This window comes from Schistocerca americana, chromosome 2, assembly GCF_021461395.2.
Source record: "Schistocerca americana isolate TAMUIC-IGC-003095 chromosome 2, iqSchAmer2.1, whole genome shotgun sequence".
NCBI lineage: Eukaryota > Metazoa > Arthropoda > Insecta > Orthoptera > Acrididae > Schistocerca > Schistocerca americana.
Window position 1 is genome coordinate 235603430 of NC_060120.1, and position 25298 is coordinate 235628727.

Genomic DNA, 25298 nt, shown 5'->3' on the forward strand with positions numbered 1-25298 from the left:
CCTTGACGGCAGCGTCAGCAGCCTCGTTTCGCGATAGACCGACATGGTCAGGAACCCACATAAACATCTCATCCACACTCAGCAAGCCACTTAACGGTGTGTGGCGGAGGGTACCTTCAGTACCTCTACTGGTTCTCCCTTCTATTCCAGTCTCGTATTGTTCGTGGAAAGAAAGATTGTCGGTACGCCTCTGTGTGGGCTCTAATCTCTCTGATTTTATCCTCGTGGTCTCTTCGCGACATATACGTTGGAGGGAGCAATAGACTGCTTGACTCCTCGGTGAAGGTATGTTCTCGAAACTTTAACAAAAGCCCGTATCGAGTTACTGAGCGCCTCTCTGGCAGAGTCTTCCACTGGAGTTTGTCTATCATCTCCGTAACGCTTTCGCGATTACTAAATGATCCTGTAACGAAGCGCGCTGCTCTCCGTTGGATCTTCTCTATCTCTGCTATCAACCCTATCTGATACGGATCCCACACCGGTGAGCATTATTCAAGTAGTGGGCGAACAAGTGCACTCTAACCTGCTTCCTTTGTTTTCGGACTGCACTTCCTTAGGATTCTTCCAATGAATCTCAGTCTGGCATCTGCTTTACCGACGATTAATTTTATATGGTCATTTCATTTTAAATCACTCCTAATGCGTACTCCCAGATAATTTATGGAATGAATTACTTCCAGTTGCTGACCTGCTATATTGTAGCTAAATGATAAAGGATCTTTCTTTCTATGTATTCGCAGCACATTACACTTGTCTACATTGAGATTCAATTGCCATTCCCTGCACCATGCGTCAATTCGTTGCAGATCCTCCTGCATTTAAGTACAATTTTCCATTGTTACAACCTCTCGATATACTACAGCATCATCCGCAAAAAGCCTCAGTGAGCTTCTGATGTTATCCACAAAGTCATTTATCTCCGATGCGCTGCATTCACAAGTACACAGAACACTTGCAAGGGGACAGTCTTACTTGCCATTGCGATTTTCAAGAATTTTGGGTTAAATGTAAAGGAAGTGTGAATTTGATAAATGTACTCAACCTCAGTAGTATCTGACTTTGTTAGTATTTTTCAAAACCACAGATGTTGGTCAGTATATATATATATATATATATATATATATATATATATATATATATATATATATATATATATATATATATGTGTGTGTGTGTGTGTGTGTGTGTGTGTGTGTTAGACAGTCTGGAAATTTCCTTGGTTTGAAAACGATGGAAGCTGACCTCCCGTGTAGTTTAGGTAGCATTATTTACAAGGGATTTTGTAATAATTTGTTCTGAAAAAAAAAAATTGTGTAACTGAGATGATATGATTGCAGGAATGTCAGACATTAGAAGCCACAGCCAGTGTGTAGTCATCCAGGCGTCTGAAGTCGCAGATGAGAAGAATTTGTGGAAGCCGCAAAGGTGAAGAGTCGCAGACGTGTATTCGCCGATGCACCTGTGGAGAGCCGTACTTACCTGTACTTACGTGAGAGGTTCTCGCCGTGCAAAGCTGCCGTCGCCCCGTGTTGTCCTCTCCTGCTGCTGAAACGGTCTGTCGCCCCGTGTTGTCCTCTCTTGCTGCTGAAGCGGTCTGAATTTCAGGGGCACCGCGTCTCCTTATATAGCCACTGCGGCTTTGTTGAGCTGCATTTCCGAGGAAACCGGGTGCGATATATTGTTGCTGCGCCGCCCTGGTTCTAGTATTACAATAATCGGTAATATATTACATTTCTCTCCTCATTCCTGCTACGATAAAGACTTCTCCGTCTTTCCGAGAAGGCCGCTTTTAGCCGTTTTGCCGTTTTTAATGACCGGTTGTAATTTGCAGTCCCCAAGCAACAGCAAAAACATGTTCTTTTATCTGGATCCTCATAATCGCGATTTTGCGACGCCCGCTACGCATTTGTCGCCGAAAGCAGCACACCTTCATCTGCGCCGTTCTAAAATCACTATGCCTGAATGTTTTGGATTGAAGAGAAAGAAAACACCCAGTAATCTTTCTGAGATGAGACGTCCCATTGTTCTTGGAATGTTCGTCACTCATTCAACTTAGTTTCGTTTCATCCTGAAACTCTTCGTTTGTGGATATAAATGAGACAACAGTACTTCACATAACGAGCAGTCAGTATATTTACGATTTTATATCAAATCGTTGGAAAGATTTAAAGAAATTTCGCTGTGTGACATGAGGATAGCGCGCTAAGATAGTCCAACGCTCTTCAGTCGAAACTACGTCATCTAGGTCATGTATACGGAATGTAATTCAGTACGATGAGTCTGTGAGAATGCCAGTGATGCAAGGATATCATTCGATAGGATTCCTCAGCCGTTTTATGTAACTTTGACAAAGGCAGCTAGTTATGGTTTTGTGTCTCTATGAGTGGACCACTAAACGACAAGGGCCATCAAATACTGTCTGATGTTTTCCTTCGGGTCTTTCGATATTTTGAGAATGGTCGCGAAATAGCTAATACTCGAAAATCACCGCATCAATGAAATAGACTGCGTGCAGTGAAAACAGCAAAAACACAACACATTATCATGCCTAATGTAGAAAAGCCATTGGAATTCAAAGCAGCTTACAGTCTTTGCGGAATGGATAGATATAGTCCCTGTGTCGTTTTCAAGTGAATCTTATACTACTCTTCCTGCAAAATAGTAGCCATTTTAGGTACTGATGATGGAAGTGCACCGCAATCACTGGTGCTTTCCTCCAATGTAGGCCAAAAAGGCTCAATAATATTTAGATCTAGTGACTTTAGTGACCTGAGGAGATGGAACAATTCATTCTTGTGTTCATGCAACCACTCCTGGATGACGCGGGCTCTGTGAACAGGGGCCCTGTCAGCTTGGAATTCAGCATCGGCCTTCAGGTACAAACATTGTACTGTGGGAAGGATCTAATAATCTTTGGTAGTAACGAAATTTTGCAGAGTACACATGGGGTCCATGGAATACCATAATGTACCCGCTCAGATCATCACCGCATCCCACGCCATGTGTTTCGCTCTTTGGACGTAGACTCGGCCAGAAGCTGGAAACAGTGAGCAGAAAGACTCATTCGACCAACTGATTTTCTTCCAGTCCTCCTTACCCCACGTTTTACGTCGACGGCATCACGTTTTCCTGTTATGACATTTGCATCACTGATTAGTGGTTTTGGAAGTCCAGCTCGCCTTTCAATTTTTCTATTTCTGGAGTTGCCTTCGTATTGTTTCGGTGCTGACAGCGTTCGCGCGTGCGACATCCAGTTCTGCAGCGACTTTTGCAGCTGTCGCCCACGTTATTTTTCCCAAAAGTCCCCTTCAAGGTCTGTCTATCACGATGACTCAGCACATTCTTTCGTCTGCTTTGTGAGTTAGAAAATGATCTTTTCCGCTAACGTGTGTGCGGTATAAATCTTCGGTAGGGTATCTCTTGAGACACCAAACAGTTCGGCTACCTTGATTACAGAAGCACCCAGCATACGTGCAACACCAATTTGCCCACGTCTGAATTCATTTATCTCCGATGCGCTGCATTCACAAGTACACAGAACACTTGCAAGGGGACAGTCTTACTTGCCATTGCGATTTTCAAGAATTTTGGGTTAAATGTAAAGGAAGTGTGAATTTGATAAATGTACTCAACCTCAGTAGTATCTGACTTTGTTAGTATTTTTCAAAACCACAGATGTTGGTCAGTATATATATATATATATATATATATATATATATATATGTGTGTGTGTGTGTGTGTGTGTTAGACAGTCTGGAAATTTCCTTGGTTTGAAAACGATGGAAGCTGACCTCCCGTGTAGTTTAGGTAGCATTATTTACAAGGGATTTTGTAATAATTTGTTCTGAAAAAAAAAATTGTGTAACTGAGATGATATGATTGCAGGAATGTCAGAAGGAAGGTTTTCAAGGGTAATCTAGTTTTTTATGTATATATTCGTAATTACGTAGTTTCTTATTGTTAGAACATTGTGTATAGTTAAAGTTTACTATGAAAGTTTTATAGTGAAGTACATGGATTTGTGTTGTAATTGAAACAAGTGTCAAGGAAAGTAATTGCGCACAAGAAATTTATGATGATGCTGATGATGATGATGTTTGGTTTGTGTTGTGCTCAACTGCGCGGTCGTCAGTGCCTGTACAAATTCCCAATCTTGACACAGTCCAGTCTAGCCACTTTCACGAAATGATGATGAAATGACGAGGACACCACAAACACCCAGTGCCCGGGCAGAGAAAATCCCAAACCCGGTACACCGCGATCCAGAGGCAACAACGATAGCCACTAGAAAGAAATTCAGTAAGAAAGGTTTTTGCTAACTTGTCTAGTTGTGAGAACTTTATGAAAGGGTGTATTGTTGTTAATGAAGCATAGTTATACTTGGAATCTTTGTTCTTATTTATCAGTGGTGAAGTTCAGCTCCTCATTTTCTCAGTCTTTACCTTTATGAATGTGTTTGTATACTCGCACAGCGCATCACGAGTCGTTTGCTGCAGAAGTATTTTTTATCAAAAGTGATGAGTTACTATCTTGCATTCAACACCGCAAGTACGGTAAACGAAATTTGATTTTTGTCAGCTTTATCGTTATCTTAATAGTACAAGGTTGCAGAACAGACAAGCGTTGAAAATTTATGTCCACTGTAAGGTACAGAGAGAGTCGTACTGTATTTGTAAAAATATCAGGTCATAGATTTCATAAGAGTGAAAGATTTCGGAAAAGTGTTATCCTGTGAACTTTCAAGCAGCTTTAACACAAAGTCAGATACATTAATTTTTGTGTTCACTTTCTCTGCAATTACAGTGACAGTTCCGGTACAGTGATTGTTTGCGAGGCTAAAGATAAAAATTTGCTATATTCAGGGCCAACATTTTTAATCTGAGTCATTTGTTTTTCAAGTCAAACAGCATACACGTATGTAAATTTCCTGAGTCATTTATTTTTCAGTCAAACAGCATGTTAATTTCTTTGAAAACGGATTTCCCTCTCTCGCAGGTGAATTCTTTGATGTACTGGCAAGCCTGAATTTCGTATCGTTTAGCGTGTGCTTCACATACTTGCATTCAACATTTAATTTTTAACACAGCCGTTATCCCGCACCGAAATTTAGACGTTTTAATATCAAGCAAAGTTTTACACGTTTATCAGCTGTCAACCAGACATTAACTATCACGGGTTTAGAAGTATTTACACTTTACTTTCACACTATTCCGTCCACGACTGGTACTCTCAACGTACCGGGGACACTGCACAGGCGCCGTTCGCGGCCAGATACAACAGCGCTACCTGCAGACTTGGCCAGCGGTCGCATTTATGTTCAAGCATGTATTTCTCGCGGTTTTTCCATATTTCTGTCCAACCCTTTTAGCAGTCAGAGCCAGAACTGCAAGGCAGCTGCAATTCTCGGAAAGGTACAAGTATTTTGGATTAATGAATCATGAAGACTTTTACATCACGTCTATGACATTTCCAAACTACCTACATCTTCCACGAGGACGCCCTATCCATAATTGTTTCGCGGAACAGAGGAAATTGGTTGCCTTGCGGCGCTAAAGAAAACAATGAAATTGATAACTGTAACTTTTTCGGTCTTTCATAGGGCAGCATCCAAGTCGTCGAGTTTGGTAATGGTATGTCTGACCTCTTGAATCCGTTAATAAATGATGGCGATCCTATAACCTGTTGTTGCATTTTCCGACAACCGCAGTTGCTATCCTGGCTTTCGACGCCGCAGAGTGTGGATCACCACTCAATACCAGCACAGTACTGACCAACGACCGCTTCGTTGTCTACAGGAATTGCGCGATCTTATTGTGGGCTTATTGTGCCTTCTATCCCTTGCTACCTACCAAAGACTTGTATTAGCCGAGCGGTCTAAGGCGCTGCAGTCATGGACTGTGCGGCTTGTCCAGCGGAGGTTCGAGTCCTCCCTCGGGCATGGGTGTGTGTGTCCTTAGGATAATTTAGGTTAAGTAGTGTGTAAGCTTAGGGACTGATGACCTTAGCAGTTAAGTCCCATAAGATTTCACACACATTTGAACATTTTTGAAAGACTTGTAGACCCCGTGCCGGTACATCTCGCTGCTGTCTCGTACACCAGGTGTGGAGCAATATGTAGCCCGCCGTTGTGGCCGAGATGTTCTAGGCGCTTCAGTCTGGAACCACGTGATCGCTACGGCCGCAGGTTCGAATCCTCCCTCGGGCATGGATGTGTGTGATGTCCTTAGGTTAGTTAGTTTTAAGTAGTTCTAAGTTCTAGGGGACTTATGACCTCAGATGTTAAGTCCCATAGTGCTCAGAGCCATTTGAACCATTTTTTGCAATATGTAGCTGGGTACCTGGTCAAAAAATTCAGGCAGATCACTGTACATAGTTTATTGGTTTGAAGCGAATAGCGTAAATTTAGGCCAGCATTCCGATATTAGTCCACAAGGACAGAATGGCCTTAACCGTATTGCGAATAAGTTGGAGAAGTAGTAGAGCATTACATGCAGTATCGAAGCAGTGTGGGGGCCTGTCGTGAATTAAGCATAAATAGCTAGCTAATTCTAGAAAACATTCCCCGCCAAAGACAAGGTTTCGGGTTCGAGTCCCGGTCCGGCATACGGTTTGTGAACGGGCTGCGCATAAAAGTGCGTGCGTTCTGAGTGAATAATGAAGTTCTCATTCTCCTCTTGTTAAAGCCGCACCATACCACTGCATTTTCTGCCGTGTGTTAGTATTGCTGAGCGACCTTAAGTGGAATGACCACATAAAACAAATGGTAGGAAAAGCAGATGTCAGATTGACATTCATAGGAAGAACGTAAGCAAATGTAACTCATACACAAAAGAGGTGGCGTACAACTCGCTCGTTCGATCGATTCTTCAGCAGAGGAGATTCAACAAAGAGTGGCGCACTTCGTCAAGGGATCGTTTGATCGACGCCAGAGCGTTACAGCGACTCTACAAGAGAGGTGTTGTGCGTTATGGAGAGGTTTACTAGTGAAATTTCGAGAGAATACTTTCCGGGAAGAATCGGACGACGTATTACTTACTTCCACATACATATCGTGAAATGACCACGACGAGAAAATTTGATAAATGAGAGATAATACAGATGCTTGCTGACAATCGTTCCCACGCGCCATCCGCAAGTGAAACGGGAAAGGAGGGTCTATTAGTGGTATTACCAGGTACGTTCAATAAGTACTGCAATAACTTTTATGGCTGTAAGCACTATGGGACTTAACAGCTGAGGTCATCAGTCCCCTAAACTTAGAACTACTTAAACCTAACTAACCTAAGGACATCACACACAACCATGCCCGAGGCAGGATTCGAACTTACGACCGTAGCAGCAGCGCGGCTCCGGACTGGAGCGCCTAGAACCGCACGATCACCGCGGCCGGCTGCAATAACTTTTTTTCTCGGTCAGTTTCGCTTGAAAAAATGCGGAATTCGTTGTGGGACATCGTGGGACATTACCGCTTCAGCCCCTATAGTTTCATGAAGTTCCGATGGGTGGCGGCGCTAAACTTAGTCTTCAAAATGGCAACTGTAACAGAGGTGCGTCCAAAAATCAAAAATGTTCAAATGTGTGTGAAATCTTATGGGACTTATCTGCTAAGGTCAACAGTCCCTAAGCTTACACACTACTAAACCTAAATTATGCTAAGGACAAACACACACACCCATGCCCGAGGGAGGACTCGAACCTCTGCCGGGACCAGTCGCACAGACTGCCGGTGTGGCCGAGCGGTTCTAGGCGCTTCAGTCTGGTACCGCGCGACCGCTACGGTCGCAGGTTCGAATCCTGCCGCGGGAATGGATGTGTGTGATGTCCTTAGGTTAGTTAGGTTTAAGTAGTTCTAAGTTCTAGGGGCCTGATGATCTCAGATGTTAAGTCCCATACCGCTCAGAGCCATTTGAACCATTTTTGAAATTAACTTCGACTAACTTTAAATAGCTCACGCTAGCTCTATTTTTTCTCAAAAAAAACAGTAAATAACGGTGATTTCTGTGTTCACTGGCAGAAACAAGGAAAGTTTTAGTCGAAATGGATAAACTTTTCGATGTAGGTAAAGTTGCAAGAAGACTCAAAATTTTCGTTCACACACGGTAACTTCTTGTTGCCCGCAAAATGAACATAAATCGAAGCAAAATGAGCTGGTTCCACCTGAATATAATGGAAGAAACTTCGAAATACGTTTTGGTCAGCTAATAGAAACGGTATTTTTGTTTTTACGAAAATCTGTAAACTTTTAAATTACAGACGTTCTGTGTGCTACTATGACTCATTAAGAATATTGTTTGTTTGTTTTGCTTTATGGCGGAAAAACAACTGGGGTCATACGCGACCAAAGTCTAAACTAGACAACACGAGGACAGAGAGGTGTCAGAAAACGACTATACGTCAGTCCCAATTGACAGAAGAGAAGACAGCTAAAAACAGGCACGTGGGGAAAGAGCTAAAAAAGACACAATACAGAAACGGAGGTCCAAGACTGAAAAATTAAATGGCCTTCGCCACATTGCTTTGGCGGATAAAAAGAAAAACGCGGTCGACAGTCCGCGCGTCATTTGCTAAAACGGCCGATGGCTCAGAAGGCAAACCCAAGCAGGAACGTAAACGGCTAAAAAATGGGCATTCCGTCAGGAAGTGGCGGACAGTTAAAACTTGGGCGCAATGTCTACAAAGTAGTGGGGTAGCGCAACTTATCAAATGACGATGGCTAAAAAGGCAGTTCCCAATCCACAGCCTAGTTAAAATGACCTCCTCCCGGAAGGAGGGCCGAGAGGAGGTTGTCCAAGTAGCTGGGAGAGACTCAATAAGTCGGAGTTTATTCCCATGAAGGGAGGACAATTGTCGATGGCAAAGGAACACCACCTCCTGACAGACGGCAACACAGAGATCATTGGAGGAAATATAGGAACGAGTCGCCAGCCTTGACGGCAGCGTCAGCAGCCTCGTTTCGCGATAGACCGACATGGTCAGGAACCCACATAAACATCTCATCCACACTCAGCAAGCCACTTGACGGTGTGTGGCGGAGGGTACCTTCAGTACCTCTACTGGTCCTCCCTTCTATTCCAGTCTCGTATTGTTCGTGGAAAGAAAGATTGTCGGTACGCCTCTGTGTGGGCTCTAATCTCTCTGATTTTATCCTCGTGGTCTCTTCGCGACATATACGTTGGAGGGAGCAATAGACTGCTTGACTCCTCGGTGAAGGTATGTTCTCGAAACTTTAACAAAAGCCCGTATCGAGTTACTGAGCGTCTCTCTTGCAGTGTCTTCCACTGGAGTTTGTCTATCATCTCCGTAACGCTTTCGCGATTACTAAATGATCCTGTAACGAAGCGCGCTGCTCTCCGTTGGATCTTCTCTATCTCTGCTATCAACCCTATCTGATACGGATCCCACACTGGTGAGCATTATTCAAGTAGTGGGCGAACAAGTGCACTCTAACCTGCTTCCTTTGTTTTCGGACTGCACTTCCTTAGGATTCTTCCAATGAATCTCAGTCTGGCATCTGCTTTACCGACGATTAATTTTATATGGTCATTTCATTTTAAATCACTCCTAATGCGTACTCCCAGATAATTTATGGAATGAATTACTTCCAGTTGCTGACCTGCTATATTGTAGCTAAATGATAAAGGATCTTTCTTTCTATGTATTCGCAGCACATTACACTTGTCTACATTGAGATTCAATTGCCATTCCCTGCACCATGCGTCAATTCGTTGCAGATCCTCCTGCATTTAAGTACAATTTTCCATTGTTACCTCTCGATATACTACAGCATCATCCGCAAAAAGCCTCAGTGAGCTTCTGATGTTATCCACAAAGTCATTTATATATATTGTGAATAGCAACGGTCCTACGACACTCCCCTGCGGCACACCTGAAATCACTCTTATTCGGAAGACTTCTCTCCATTGAGAATGACATGCTGCGTTCTGTTATCTAGGAACTCTTCAATCCAATCACACAATTGGTCTGATAGTCCATATGCTCTTACTTTGTTCATTAAACGACTGTGGGGAACGGTATCAAACGCCTTGCGGAAGTCAAGAAACACGACAACTACCTGGGAACCCGTGTCTATGGCCCTCTGAGTCTCGTGGACGAATAGCGCGAGCTGGGTTTCAAACGATCGTCTTTTTCGAAACCCATGCTGATTCCTACACAGTAGATTTCTAGTCTCCAGAAAAGTCATTATACTCGAACATAATACGTGTTCCAAAATTTTACAACTGATCGACATTAGAAACATAGGTCTATAGTTCTGCACATCTGTTCGACGTCCCTTCTTGAAAACGGAGATGTCCTGTGCCCTTTTCCAATCTTTTGGAACGCTACGTTCTTCTAGAGACCTACGGTATAACGCTGCAAGAAGGGGGGAAAGTTCCTTCACGTACTCTGTGTAAAATCGAACTGGTATCCAACGAGGTCCAGCGGCCTTTCCTCTTTTGAGCGATTTTAATTGTTTTTATATCCCTCTGTCATCTATTTCGATATCTACCATTTTGTCATCTGTCCGACAATCTAGAGGAGGAACTACAGTGCAGTCTTCCTCTGTGAAACAGCTTTGGAATAAGACATTTATTATTTCGGCCTTTAGTCTGTCATCCTCTGTATCAGTACCATTTTGGTCACAGAGTGTCTGGGCATTTTGTTTTGATCCACCTACCGCTTTGAGATAAGATCAACATTTCTTAGGATTTTCTGCCAAGTCAGTACATAGAACTTTACTTTCGAATTCGCAGTGGCTCCACCAAGAGTGAGCGAATGAGTTTTCCTGGACCCATTGCACTAAGAAATGGGCGGTGTACAGCGCACACAAATTTTGAACGGCCAAATTGTCGAAAGTTGGCTTTCTGTGCCTTGTTTGTGCGATTTCATCTTTTTTTCCTTTTTTTGTAAATGTTGTGAAGAATGAAAGACAAGTTGGCATTGCCTTCGACAAAAGGCGGCTCAGATCATTTGTGTCGTACATTTAGTTCTCTTTAAAACGATTTGAGCAAATGTAGCTTGTTGTTCGAAACCGTTTGTCCCGTTTCATATTTAGTGCCCATCTCTACGTCAGCTCCTGCCACTTCGTCTTCTGCAGTTGAACGCTAAACAGGCTTTAGGCATGTTTAATTTATATCTCGCAAAACAGTCTGGTTTCTGTTCGCAACACGTAGGAAAGACGAACAACACTGAACATTCACTTGAACACTGCACTAAAAAGTTGGCAAATATGACATACCACACCCGAGAGCAGGTGGTGGGAAACTGGACAGATGATGGGAGAATAAAAGAAGGGGAGAAAAGGAAAAACGAAGGGAGGGGGGAGGGGGGAAAGGAGCCGATGGAGGATGAGGACCCATAAGAGGGTGGGGGGGTGGTGGGGGGGGGGGTTGCTGTGCTAGCGCGACAGGGAGTTGGGAAGGCAGATAAGTCCCATAAGATTTCACACACATTTGAACATTTTTGATTTTTGGACGCACCTCTGTTACAGTTGCCATTTTGAAGACTAAGTTTAGCGCCGCCACCCATCGGAACTTCATGAAACTATAGGGGCTGAAGCGGTAATGTCCCACGATGTCCCACAACGAATTCCGCATTTTTTCAAGCGAAACTGACCGAGAAAAAAAGTTATTGCAGCCGGCCGCGGTGATCGTGCGGTTCTAGGCGCTCCAGTCCGGAGCCGCGCTGCTGCTACGGTCGTAAGTTCGAATCCTGCCTCGGGCATGGTTGTGTGTGATGTCCTTAGGTTAGTTAGGTTTAAGTAGTTCTAAGTTTAGGGGACTGATGACCTCAGCTGTTAAGTCCCATAGTGCTTACAGCCATAAAAGTTATTGCAGTACTTATTGAACGTACCTGGTAATACCACTAATAGACCCTCCTTTCCCGTTTCACTTGCGGATGGCGCGTGGGAACGATTGTCAGCAAGCATCTGTATTATCTCTCATTTATCAAATTTTCTCGTCGTGGTCATTTCACGATATGTATGTGGAAGTAAGTAATACGTCGTCCGATTCTTCCCGGAAAGTATTCTCTCGAAATTTCACTAGTAAACCTCTCCATAACGCACAACACCTCTCTTGTAGAGTCGCTGTAACGCTCTGGCGTCGATCAAACGATCCCTTGACGAAGTGCGCCACTCTTTGTTGAATCTCCTCTGCTGAAGAATCGATCGAACGAGCGAGTTGTACGCCACCTCTTTTGTGTATGAGTTACATTTGCTTACGTTCTTCCTATGAATGTCAATCTGACATCTGCTTTTCCTACCATTTGTTTTATGTGGTCATTCCACTTAAGGTCGCTCAGCAATACTAACACACGGCAGAAAATGCAGTGGTATGGTGCGGCTTTAACAAGAGGAGAATGAGAACTTCATTATTCACTCAGAACGCACGCACTTTTATGCGCAGCCCGTTCACAAACCGTATGCCGGACCGGGACTCGAACCCGAAACCTTGTCTTTGGCGGGGAATGTTTTCTAGAATTAGCTAGCTATTTATGCTTAATTCACGACAGGCCCCCACACTGCTTCGATACTGCATGTAATGCTCTACTACTTCTCCAACTTATTCGCAATACGGTTAAGGCCATTCTGTCCTTGTGGACTAATATCGGAATGCTGGCCTAAATTTACGCTATTCGCTTCAAACCAATAAACTATGTACAGTGATCTGCCTGAATTTTTTGACCAGGTACCCAGCTACATATTGCAAAAAATGGTTCAAATGGCTCTGAGCACTATGGGACTTAACATCTGAGGTCATAAGTCCCCTAGAACTTAGAACTACTTAAAACTAACTAACCTAAGGACATCACACACATCCATGCCCGAGGGAGGATTCGAACCTGCGGCCGTAGCGATCACGTGGTTCCAGACTGAAGCGCCTAGAACATCTCGGCCACAACGGCGGGCTACATATTGCTCCACACCTGGTGTACGAGACAGCAGCGAGATGTACCGGCACGGGGTCTACAAGTCTTTCAAAAATGTTCAAATGTGTGTGAAATCTTATGGGACTTAACTGCTAAGGTCATCAGTCCCTAAGCTTACACACTACTTAACCTAAATTATCCTAAGGACACACACACCCATGCCCGAGGGAGGACTCGAACCTCCGCTGGACAAGCCGCACAGTCCATGACTGCAGCGCCTTAGACCGCTCGGCTAATACAAGTCTTTGGTAGGTAGCAAGGGATAGAAGGCACAATAAGCCCACAATAAGATCGCGCAATTCCTGTAGACAACGAAGCGGTCGTTGGTCAGTACTGTGCTGGTATTGAGTGGTGATCCACACTCTGCGGCGTCGAAAGCCAGGATAGCAACTGCGGTTGTCGGAAAATGCAACAACAGGTTATAGGATCGCCATCATTTATTAACGGATTCAAGAGGTCAGACATACCATTACCAAACTCGACGACTTGGATGCTGCCCTATGAAAGACCGAAAAAGTTACAGTTATCAATTTCATTGTTTTCTTTAGCGCCGCAAGGCAACCAATTTCCTCTGTTCCGCGAAACAATTATGGATAGGGCGTCCTCGTGGAAGATGTAGGTAGTTTGGAAATGTCATAGACGTGATGTAAAAGTCTTCATGATTCATTAATCCAAAATACTTGTACCTTTCCGAGAATTGCAGCTGCCTTGCAGTTCTGGCTCTGACTGCTAAAAGGGTTGGACAGAAATATGGAAAAACCGCGAGAAATACATGCTTGAACATAAATGCGACCGCTGGCCAAGTCTGCAGGTAGCGCTGTTGTATCTGGCCGCGAACGGCGCCTGTGCAGTGTCCCCGGTACGTTGAGAGTACCAGTCGTGGACGGAATAGTGTGAAAGTAAAGTGTAAATACTTCTAAACCCGTGATAGTTAATGTCTGGTTGACAGCTGATAAACGTGTAAAACTTTGCTTGATATTAAAACGTCTAAATTTCGGTGCGGGATAACGGCTGTGTTAAAAATTAAATGTTGAATGCAAGTATGTGAAGCACACGCTAAACGATACGAAATTCAGGCTTGCCAGTACATCAAAGAATTCACCTGCGAGAGAGGGAAATCCGTTTTCAAAGAAATTAACATGCTGTTTGACTGAAAAATAAATGACTCAGGAAATTTACATACGTGTATGCTGTTTGACTTGAAAAACAAATGACTCAGATTAAAAATGTTGGCCCTGAATATAGCAAATTTTTATCTTTAGCCTCGCAAACAATCACTGTACCGGAACTGTCACTGTAATTGCAGAGAAAGTGAACACAAAAATTAATGTATCTGACTTTGTGTTAAAGCTGCTTGAAAGTTCACAGGATAACACTTTTCCGAAATCTTTCACTCTTATGAAATCTATGACCTGATATTTTTACAAATACAGTACGACTCTCTCTGTACCTTACAGTGGACATAAATTTTCAACGCTTGTCTGTTCTGCAACCTTGTACTATTAAGATAACGATAAAGCTGACAAAAATCAAATTTCGTTTACCGTACTTGCGGTGTTGAATGCAAGATAGTAACTCATCACTTTTGATAAAAAATACTTCTGCAGCAAACGACTCGTGATGCGCTGTGCGAGTATACAAACACATTCATAAAGGTAAAGACTGAGAAAATGAGGAGCTGAACTTCACCACTGATAAATAAGAACAAAGATTCCAAGTATAACTATGCTTCATTAACAACAATACACCCTTTCATAAAGTTCTCACAACTAGACAAGTTAGCAAAAACCTTTCTTACTGAATTTCTTTCTAGTGGCTATCGTTGTTGCCTCTGGATCGCGGTGTACCGGGTTTGGGATTTTCTCTGCCCGGGCACTGGGTGTTTGTGGTGTCCTCGTCATTTCATCATCATTTCGTGAAAGTGGCTAGACTGGACTGTGTCAAGATTGGGAATTTGTACAGGCACTGACGACCGCGCAGTTGAGCACAACACAAACCAAACATCATCATCATCAGCATCATCATAAATTTCTTGTGCGCAATTACTTTCCTTGACACTTGTTTCAATTACAACACAAATCCATGTACTTCACTATAAAACTTTCATAGTAAACTTTAACTATACACAATGTTCTAACAATAAGAAACTACGTAATTACGAATATATACATAAAAAACTAGATTACCCTTGAAAACCTTCCTTCTGACATTCCTGCAATCATATCATCTCAGTTACACAATTTTTTTTTTCAGAACAAATTATTACAAAATCCCTTGTAAATAATGCTACCTAAACTACACGGGAGGTCAGCTTCCATCGTTTTCAAACCAAGGAAATTTCCAGACTGTCTAACACACACACACACACACACACACACATATATATATATATATATATATATATATATATATATATATATATATATACTGACCAACATCTGTGGTTTTGAAAAATACTAACAAAGTCAGATACTACTGAGGTTGAGTACATTTATCAAATTCACACTTCCTTTACATTTAACCCAAAATTCTTGAAAATCGCAATGGCAAGTAAGACTGTCCCCTTGCAAGTGTTCTGTGTACTTGTGAATGCAGCGCATCGGAGATAAATGAATTCAGACGTGGGCAAATTGGTGTTGCACGTATGCTGGGTGCTTCTGTAATCAAGGTAGCCGAACTGTTTGGTGTCTCAAGAGATACCCTACCGAAGATTTATACCGCACACACGTTAGCGGAAAAGATCATTTTCTAACTCACAAAGCAGACGAAAGAATGTGCTGAGTCATCGTGATAGACAGACCTTGAAGGGGACTTTTGGGAAAAATAACGTGGGCGACAGCTGCAAAAGTCGCTGCAGAACTGGATGTCGCACGCGCGAACGCTGTCAGCACCGAAACAATACGAAGGCAACTCCAGAAATAGAAAAATTGAAAGGCGAGCTGGACTTCCAAAACCACTAATCAGTGATGCAAATGTCATAACAGGAAAACGTGATGCCGTCGACGTAAAACGTGGGGTAAGGAGGACTGGAAGAAAATCAGTTGGTCGAATGAGTCTTTCTGCTCACTGTTTCCAGCTTCTGGCCGAGTCTACGTCCAAAGAGTGAAACACATGGCGTGGGATGCGGTGATGATCTGAGCGGGTACATTATGGTATTCCATGGACCCCATGTGTACTCTGCAAAATTTCGTTACTACCAAAGATTATTAGATCCTTCCCACAGTACAATGTTTGTACCTGAAGGCCGATGCTGAATTCCAAGCTGACAGGGCCCCTGTTCACAGAGCCCGCGTCATCCAGGAGTGGTTGCATGAACACAAGAATGAATTGTTCCATCTCCTCAGGTCACTAAAGTCACTAGATCTAAATATTATTGAGCCTTTTTGGCCTACATTGGAGGAAAGCACCAGTGATTGCGGTGCACTTCCATCATCAGTACCTAAAATGGCTACTATTTTGCAGGAAGAGTAGTATAAGATTCACTTGAAAACGACACAGGGACTATATCTATCCATTCCGCAAAGACTGTAAGCTGCTTTGAATTCCAATGGCTTTTCTACATTAGGCATGATAATGTGTTGTGTTTTTGCTGTTTTCACTGCACGCAGTCTATTTCATTGATGCGGTGATTTTCGAGTATTAGCTATTTCGCGACCATTCTCAAAATATCGAAAGACCCGAAGGAAAACATCAGACAGTATTTGATGGCCCTTGTCGTTTAGTGGTCCACTCATAGAGACACAAAACCATAACTAGCTGCCTTTGTCAAAGTTACATAAAACGGCTGAGGAATCCTATCGAATGATATCCTTGCATCACTGGCATTCTCACAGACTCATCGTACTGAATTACATTCCGTATACATGACCTAGATGACGTAGTTTCGACTGAAGAGCGTTGGACTATCTTAGCGCGCTATCCTCATGTCACACAGCGAAATTTCTTTAAATCTTTCCAACGATTTGATATAAAATCGTAAATATACTGACTGCTCGTTATGTGAAGTACTGTTGTCTCATTTATATCCACAAACGAAGAGTTTCAGGATGAAACGAAACTAAGTTGAATGAGTGACGAACATTCCAAGAACAATGGGACGTCTCATCTCAGAAAGATTACTGGGTGTTTTCTTTCTCTTCAATCCAAAACATTCAGGCATAGTGATTTTAGAACGGCGCAGATGAAGGTGTGCTGCTTTCGGCGACAAATGCGTAGCGGGCGTCGCAAAATCGCGATTATGAGGATCCAGATAAAAGAACATGTTTTTGCTGTTGCTTGGGGACTGCAAATTACAACCGGTCATTAAAAACGGCAAAACGGCTAAAAGCGGCCTTCTCGGAAAGACGGAGAAGTCTTTATCGTAGCAGGAATGAGGAGAGAAATGTAATATATTACCGATTATTGTAATACTAGAACCAGGGCGGCGCAGCAACAATATATCGCACCCGGTTTCCTCGGAAATGCAGCTCAACAAAGCCGCAGTGGCTATATAAGGAGACGCGGTGCCCCTGAAATTCAGACCGCTTCAGCAGCAAGAGAGGACAACACGGGGCGACAGACCGTTTCAGCAGCAGGAGAGGACAACACGGGGCGACGGCAGCTTTGCACGGCGAGAACCTCTCACGTAAGTACAGGTAAGTACGGCTCTCCACAGGTGCATCGGCGAATACACGTCTGCGACTCTTCACCTTTGCGGCTTCCACAAATTCTTCTCATCTGCGACTTCAGACGCCTGGATGACTACACACTGGCTGTGGCTTCTAATGTGACTTACGCGTCCGGTGCTGCACATCTGACTTTTATCATGTGTGTGACTTTATGTGCCTAGGATTACGCATCTGGAAATGCTACGTGTTCGTACTCTTCACATGTGGCAAGCAGCTCTGTTGGGGCTGTACATTGCGCGACCCAGAGTCTATGCTGCACATCCACGAGTCTACGCTTCGCATCCACGAGCCTACACTGTGTATCGACGAGTCTACGATTCGCATCCACCAGTCTACGATTCGCATCCACGACACTACGCTTCGCATCCACGAGTCTACACTTCGCATCCACGAGTCTACACTTCGCATCCACGGGTCTACGCTTCGGATCTACGAGTCTACGCTTCCCATGTACGAGTCTACGCTGCACGCCCACGGGACTACGCCAGGCTACGCGTCCGCGACTCTACGCCACACGTCTGGATGTCTACGCTGTGCGTCCACGAGTCTGCGATTAGCCTCGGCCGAGATAAGCTCTGGCTTGGCCCGTCACTGGTCCGCCTAGGACAGGCCGCGCCTCGCGTCGGCCTGACGGGCCCTGTATCCTGCTGAGGCCTGCCGACCTTTTAAGGTTTTGCTGCCGGCCTTTTCAGGCCGTGCGCAGGTCATGTTGCAGGTTCAGAGCTTCGGGAAGTCGAGGCCGCAGACGAGTGGGCGTACGGCGTCGACGAGAGTGGGCGCACGGAGTCTGCGAGAGAAGGTGCAGCGTCGAAGGGAGTACAGCGAGGACTAGTGGCTGCCACGCATCTGTGACTCTACGCATCCGTGACTCTGCTTCGCATCGGCTCCTCTTCGCTACACGTCGGCCACACTACGCGGGAGTGACTCTGCCCACTCCACCCCGTCTACGCGTCTGCCACGCACCGCTGATCCCAAGGACGACGCCTCTGCATGACAGCTCATCGTAGTCCCTCAGTTCCGACCAGGGTTTTCGGGAGGTTTCCCTTGGTTGTAAGGCGAATGCCGGAACTGCTTACCCCCTCCCATCGATATAGATACAACTCATGTAAAGATGAAATTGAGAAATAAAAATTCTGTAAGCTTATTCTGCCTTGTCTTTAATGTATTCTGACATGAATAAATTAATGACATCAGCCATTCACAGTGCCTGTAATTATGGTGTACAGCCTCCCATCGATATAGATACAACTCATGTAAAGATGAAATTGAGAAATAAAAATTCTGTAAGCTTATTCTGCCTTGTCTTTAATGTATTCTGACATGAATAAATTAATGACATCAGCCATTCACAGTGCCTGTAATTTTGGTGTACAGCCTACTACATTGCTGCGATTCAGAAAGCTACAGCTCATCACCACAGTATGCGAAGAGACATAGCAGTGGATCTATCACAGACAAGAGTCAAGAGGGAGAGTGCTAGAAAACATTCGTGACTGAAATAAGTGTAGCAGAAGTAGAAAGTTCGAGAAAAAAAGCAAGACTCATTTATGGTCTGAAGAAAACAAATTGAGAGGAAAAAGCAAAAGTCATTTATGTTCTTTAGATTCGTGATTGAAATAGTGATTGAAATAAATGTAGCAGGAAAAAAAGAAGTTCAAATGTGTGTGAAATCTTATGGGACTTAACTGCTAAGGTCATCTGTCCCTAAGCTTACACACTACTTAACCTAAATTATCCTAAGGACAAACACACACACCCATGCCCGAGGGCGGACTCAAACCTCCACCGGGACCAGCCACACAGTCCATGACTGCAGCGCCTTAGACTGCTCGGCTAATCCTGTGGGGCTCAAAGTTTGAGGAAAAGAAAGCTATACTTCTTTGTGGCCTTTTCGTATGTCCTGGGTACACAAAGTGTGCTCCTCTGAAGCACAGTTTAAGAAAAAGCAAAACTTCTTTATGGTCTTTTCGTATGTCCTGCTACACACGCGTCTGTTCCGCTGATTTCCGCCTATATTTTACTTGCGAACAGTGTAGTACTGAGGGAGTTACAAAGCAATATGACACCACCTCGCTTCTGTACGACTGGTTCTCCGAACACTTCCTTGCTGTTCATCGGCTCAGAGTTCATCTAAATTCATATGTTATCTCGGAACTAAGCAGTCTCCGGCAGGCTGGTTTTCTGGTGACGAGGTACTGCATCTACAAATAGCTTCCCTATCTTCAGCGTCCCTTGTGTTCCTAATGTACCCATTACAACAAGCACGCTCCTTAATTAAAAAAAAATACAGCCGACGGTTCGTACCGGAACTACACATACGTATTTCTGTGTTTACTTTGACGTCCTAGTAGTGTATTCGGTAGAATTCATGCATGTGGGTAACACCATTCAACAACTGTGAGCAAATTATTTGGGGCGCTTCAAAAATTTAGACGCTGACCATTAATACAGGTTCTTTTAGCTAATTCACGGCAGTTCACTGTTATTCATTACGTTTCGGCCAAAGCATGTTTTGCAGCATTGTGTAAATGAATTCTGAGATAATGTCTCCTGTTACATTCATTTACGACGTCGAAAAAGAAGAACACATACTGGGCCGTGTTAAACAGATTCTCTGCTCAGTACTGAAAAGTTCAATTTCTTAAGTTCCATAATAAACTGCTCCTGTAATGCAGAGCAAAAAATTTATCATTGTGAGTAGGAAATTATCCGATCGCAAATCGAATTTTAGCGAAGCGTTAACGTCCATTGACCATGTATTTTAACCAGTCTACGTGTGGGATCTAGGTGTTTCTTCCACTAGTATAGAAGATTATTATGCTGGTTTCCGAGTGGAAACAAAAATATGGAAAGAAAGAAGTACGAATTTCACCATTCGTAAAGAGATGGTGTTTGCTATAATCATTGGTAGGAAGTCAAAGTGACGTTAAGACGATTTTCGATCGTGAAGATATATACGGTAGTCCAGAGAAATACGAATAGCCTGACCGAGATTCACTTTAAATAGAAAGATCATACTCAAAAAGTTGGACAAGGTTCCATGCGAACTTAATTATGTATGTACACAGTTCTTCCACCCTGGGGGTTGAGAATATCGACGAAATGAAAAATTTTCTGTTTTTTTTTTTTCCTTTACTTGTACTGTGAAAGCTTATCTTCTTGCCAAATTTCCGGATTCTGGGACCAAAATACGTACCAAAATATGTACCAAAATAAGTGGCATATTGATTTCATTGACTTAGAAGCTTAGCTTTTTTATACCACCAGGGGACCATATTTCAACTTGATACGTCTACCCGTCGCTGAGAAAAAGGGGTCTCAACAGAAGGACGGACAGACAGTCTGACAACATACCACAACGAAATATTTTTTCGTGTTATATAACTAAAAATTAACGATTTTCCTGTTTTTTCCCTAGTTGTATTGTTAAATATTGCTTCTTGCCAAATTTCATGATTCTAGAACAACGGAAAGTAACCTACAGCTTTTGACGAGCGAGTTTTAGAGTATCAAAATATCTGGCATGAATGGCAATATCTTTTGATTGGCTTTGAAGTTTCGACAAGGGACCGTAGATACGAGTGTCATTCAACAATTAAAGAGACAAATTGGTCTGGGTAAAAAACTGTTATTAGGGCAAGTTTGGTACTTTTATGGCTTTGAGTTGTTGGATGAGCTCTGATGAGCTAATGTATCAACATTTTTTGTTTAAAACCTCAAAAATACATCTCAAGATGGCGAGTCCGCTTGAAACGTCCACATTAGTTCAACAACGTTCTGTTATTCGTTTTTTACTCACTGAAGGCGAGAAACTAGTTATATACTGTAGAATGTCTAAAGTTTATGGTGAGGTTGTATGAATCGTGCAAATTTTTATAAGTGGGTAGAGAAGTTCAAAAATGGTCGCGACTCAGTGACTGACGAACACCGATCTGGCCGACCAGTTGGAGTTTCTTCTCCCTCAATTGAAAGTGGAATTGATTACTTTATTCATGCCGACCACCGTGTGACTGTTGAAATGATAGTTGATAAGGTTCAAGTTAGTACTGGTACGGTTTATAAAATAAATAAAATAAAATAAAATAAAATATTAATTATGTATTATTGTATGATAGTGATAGTATGTAATTAATATTTACGTGACGTTTAATTATTCGGTATCAGACGCTTGACAATGGCTTTTTCGTAAAGGCAATGTTACTCGTAGTTGACCGTGAAATAAAACTGAAATAATCGGACTTCGTAATTAAATCGTTTCCAAAGACTGCTGCGGTAGGTGCGGACTCATAAACTAAATCTCAATATTACAATAATTTGCCAGCCATGCCAAAACGTCGTACAGAGGTGATTGTCTACTAAACAAAAAATTACACAGTTAGTTAAATCAGATATATTCAATGAATAAGCCTACAGTTCATAATCCTACTTACTTTTATAAATATAAGTTCTTTACAGTATCGAGTGCCTAGTATGGTTGCAACTCGCAGTAATTTTCTATATCATGAAATATGGCGGTGTGCCAGACAATAAACTAAAATACGTGCTTCTCGCACCACTTCAACGAGAGCTCTTTTTTCTTAATCAAACATACGACTAACGAAAATGTACTTTTGTTTTATCAGCGACACAGCGCTGCAGTTGTGTGCCATAGGCTTTATTTATTTGTCACTGATTATTTATTTAATTAATATCTCGCGTTTCCGAGGAAACTCACGCTCGGCATGCAAATGTGCCTTTATATTGCCCCCTGAATTGCGAGGCGAAAGGACACACCTGCAGGCGAGCAATTCACCTAAAGGCACAAGAAAATCTAAGTTATCTACAACTATTTACATGACTTACATTATACTGTATATTATACACAAAATTTGAATGACGCGCGTGCGCCGAAAAAGTTCTTATGTTGGCAAAACAGAGTGCGCGCATGCGCAGAAGCGTCTGTGTAACTACGGCACTGCCGTTATTTCGTAAATTTAGATCACGCGGCACAGTATTGCAGCTCATATTGTTCGTGTGCGCGCGCATTTCTTAGTCGTTGCACAAAGAAAATATTCCACCAAGATTACATATGAAGACTACATTCTATGACAGGTAACTTAGTTTTAAAATTACAATATTTGTTATAATACAATACAACTTTAGATTGTTGAATGTTCTTAGTTACATAGCATTGCAATGAAATGCTTCAAAGAAAAATGTCCGTATTTTTCAGGTGCGTTGACCTATACACATGGTGTCGTTATCACAGTTCATATTCATCTGCTGCACAATAATTTTTTACAGGTTAGTATCGTCGTGGTAAAGTTTTTTTGATCACAGTAACATCGTTGTATAACAACGTGATTGATACATAAGCATGTCCATTTCCTATTTCCATTATAGTCGTTGTGATGCAGTTCGTTGTGACAAAAAGCATTGTTTATTACAGATCAGACGTGACCCGTCGAGTAATTAGTCCATATGCAGTTCGTTTTCGATATTCCGTGGAAGCTTGGTTGCAGAACCTCGGACGGCACATAGCTGGCGTCGATCCTTGGACAGTCCAGGTAAGCGTGTCCGTCACATTTCGAGAACATTTCATTCCCTGAAGTTCCAACCAAAATTCTTCCACCCGTCGTGTTGTTTTCTGGACAGGCACTTTGTGTCCATTTAATCCAGTTAACATCTTGAAGTTGGGTACTGTAGTAATGTCGCTAGACGATGCACGAATTATGCACTTCACATATTCAGTTTTTTTTTTTTAAATATAGCTCACCTAAATGTTCGTGGTTACTCATCGAAGAAATCGTTCATCGCGTTAACAAAGGTACGATGCATCATGAATGTCATTAACAGTTTCTTTCACATAGGTTTCTGCGTAGTTGCAGACTTAGTAATGTACGTTAATGTCCGTGAATAGTGGTTCACTACGCAATTTTTTTTTTTTTTTTTTAAAAAGTTTTTCACATTTTGGCACTCGTTATCGTTCAAATTTTCACACAGTAACAGTTACATTATACATCAGTTTAAAAAAAACATAAGTAATAATACATACACACGTCACATATTTTCTTAGCATAAACATAATACAGTTGCACATAAACATGTTTACATCATCATTACATAGCTATAGGTTATTACATTGTGTCATATTTGATTACATGAATTGCAGATATTTACATCCTCTTTAGCGGTTTTGCTGGGATATTATCGATGTTTTTTGTGATGTCATCTGAAATTAAGATAGGTTAGACACAACATTCATTACATCAGTAGGCAAGACCAGGCGTTTTCACTACTCAATAAATATTCAAAATAGTAAGAGGGAGAAAATGTTCGATTCCTCGCGTTTTGTGCGTGTGTGTAGTGTGTCTGTGTGGCCTTGACTACTGGTAGATGCTTTTCTTGCTGAGAGATGTGCGTCTAATCTATTTCTCGAAGTAAAAGATCGCTTCACAGATGACGTCTGTCGGTTCGTCAGGTGTCATAGCAAGTCAGTGGTACCTACAGTCACAAATGTTCCGTGAAAAATTTATATATCATTCACTGCTACGCAATCATAAATTTTACTTTAATATTCAGTCTTCTCGGTGGAACCGCGGCGTTGAAAGAAAAGTTCTTCTGTCTTCAACTGCGTCACTGGAACCGCTGAAATGAAAATTTCTATACTACTTATAATCTATGTTGTAATTTGTTTTAGTTCTTGCCACACAGCAGGTCGTTGAGATAACGGTACGTTATATGTCTTGTGGTAGAAGATCTTGTGAGGCTTAACTTCAATCTTGTACACATACGTGTTGATAACACCTAATCGTTTGGTAAAAACGTGTAAATATTTGGATAACACTTCCTGTAGTTTTATACGTTCATGTACACTGAGAGCTGTAGCTTCACTTATCTTATGATCTAGCAATGTTTTCAAGTCCATTAGCTCTGCGTCAGATGAGCGTGTTTGCATGTCTTGAATGTCTTTGTTAAGTACTAACTGAACCTTGTACCCTGTACAGTGTTTGTCATGCTTTAGAGTTCTCCTGTCCAAATCAATAATAATTACACTGCCTTTATCATTTAAAATACATTTACCTTTGGAGAAGTCTATAATGCAGTCCTTCTCGCTCATAATATCTATTCCTAATATGCAATTTGTCACAAGGTTTTGTACAACCAGGAATGGCCATTGTACGGTTCCATTACCTATTTTAACGTTTACAAAAACTTGCTTCGTAACCCTACATGACTTATTACCTAGTGCAGTAGTTATTTTACAGTTTTGGGCAGGAAACTCAGGCACAGGTTCCAATTCACACATCTTTTTATAAAAATTAAAAGATAAAACGCTCACAGCTGCACCTGTATCTAGGATAATAGTAGTTGGAATCCCACCTACTACACCAGTAGTGGATGCTAAAACAATTTCATTTGTGTTTAAACGACATTGTGTACTGTCTTGTAAAAGTTCATCTGATATATTGTTATTGTGGTTGTATCTTATAAATAAAACAGGTAGTTTTTGTTTAGAATTACTCGGCATATCATTATTCTGTTATTCAAGTGTGGTGTCAAATAACTGATTAACATTGAAGCCGCCCCCCAAGGATTCTTCAGCCACGACCTGGGGCAAAGTAGTGACTGTTTCTAGTTTGTTGGATTATCATTTGTACTAGGTACTGACACAGATTGAGGTTGTGCATCAGGTGTCATTTCTATTATATTCACATTCGGATA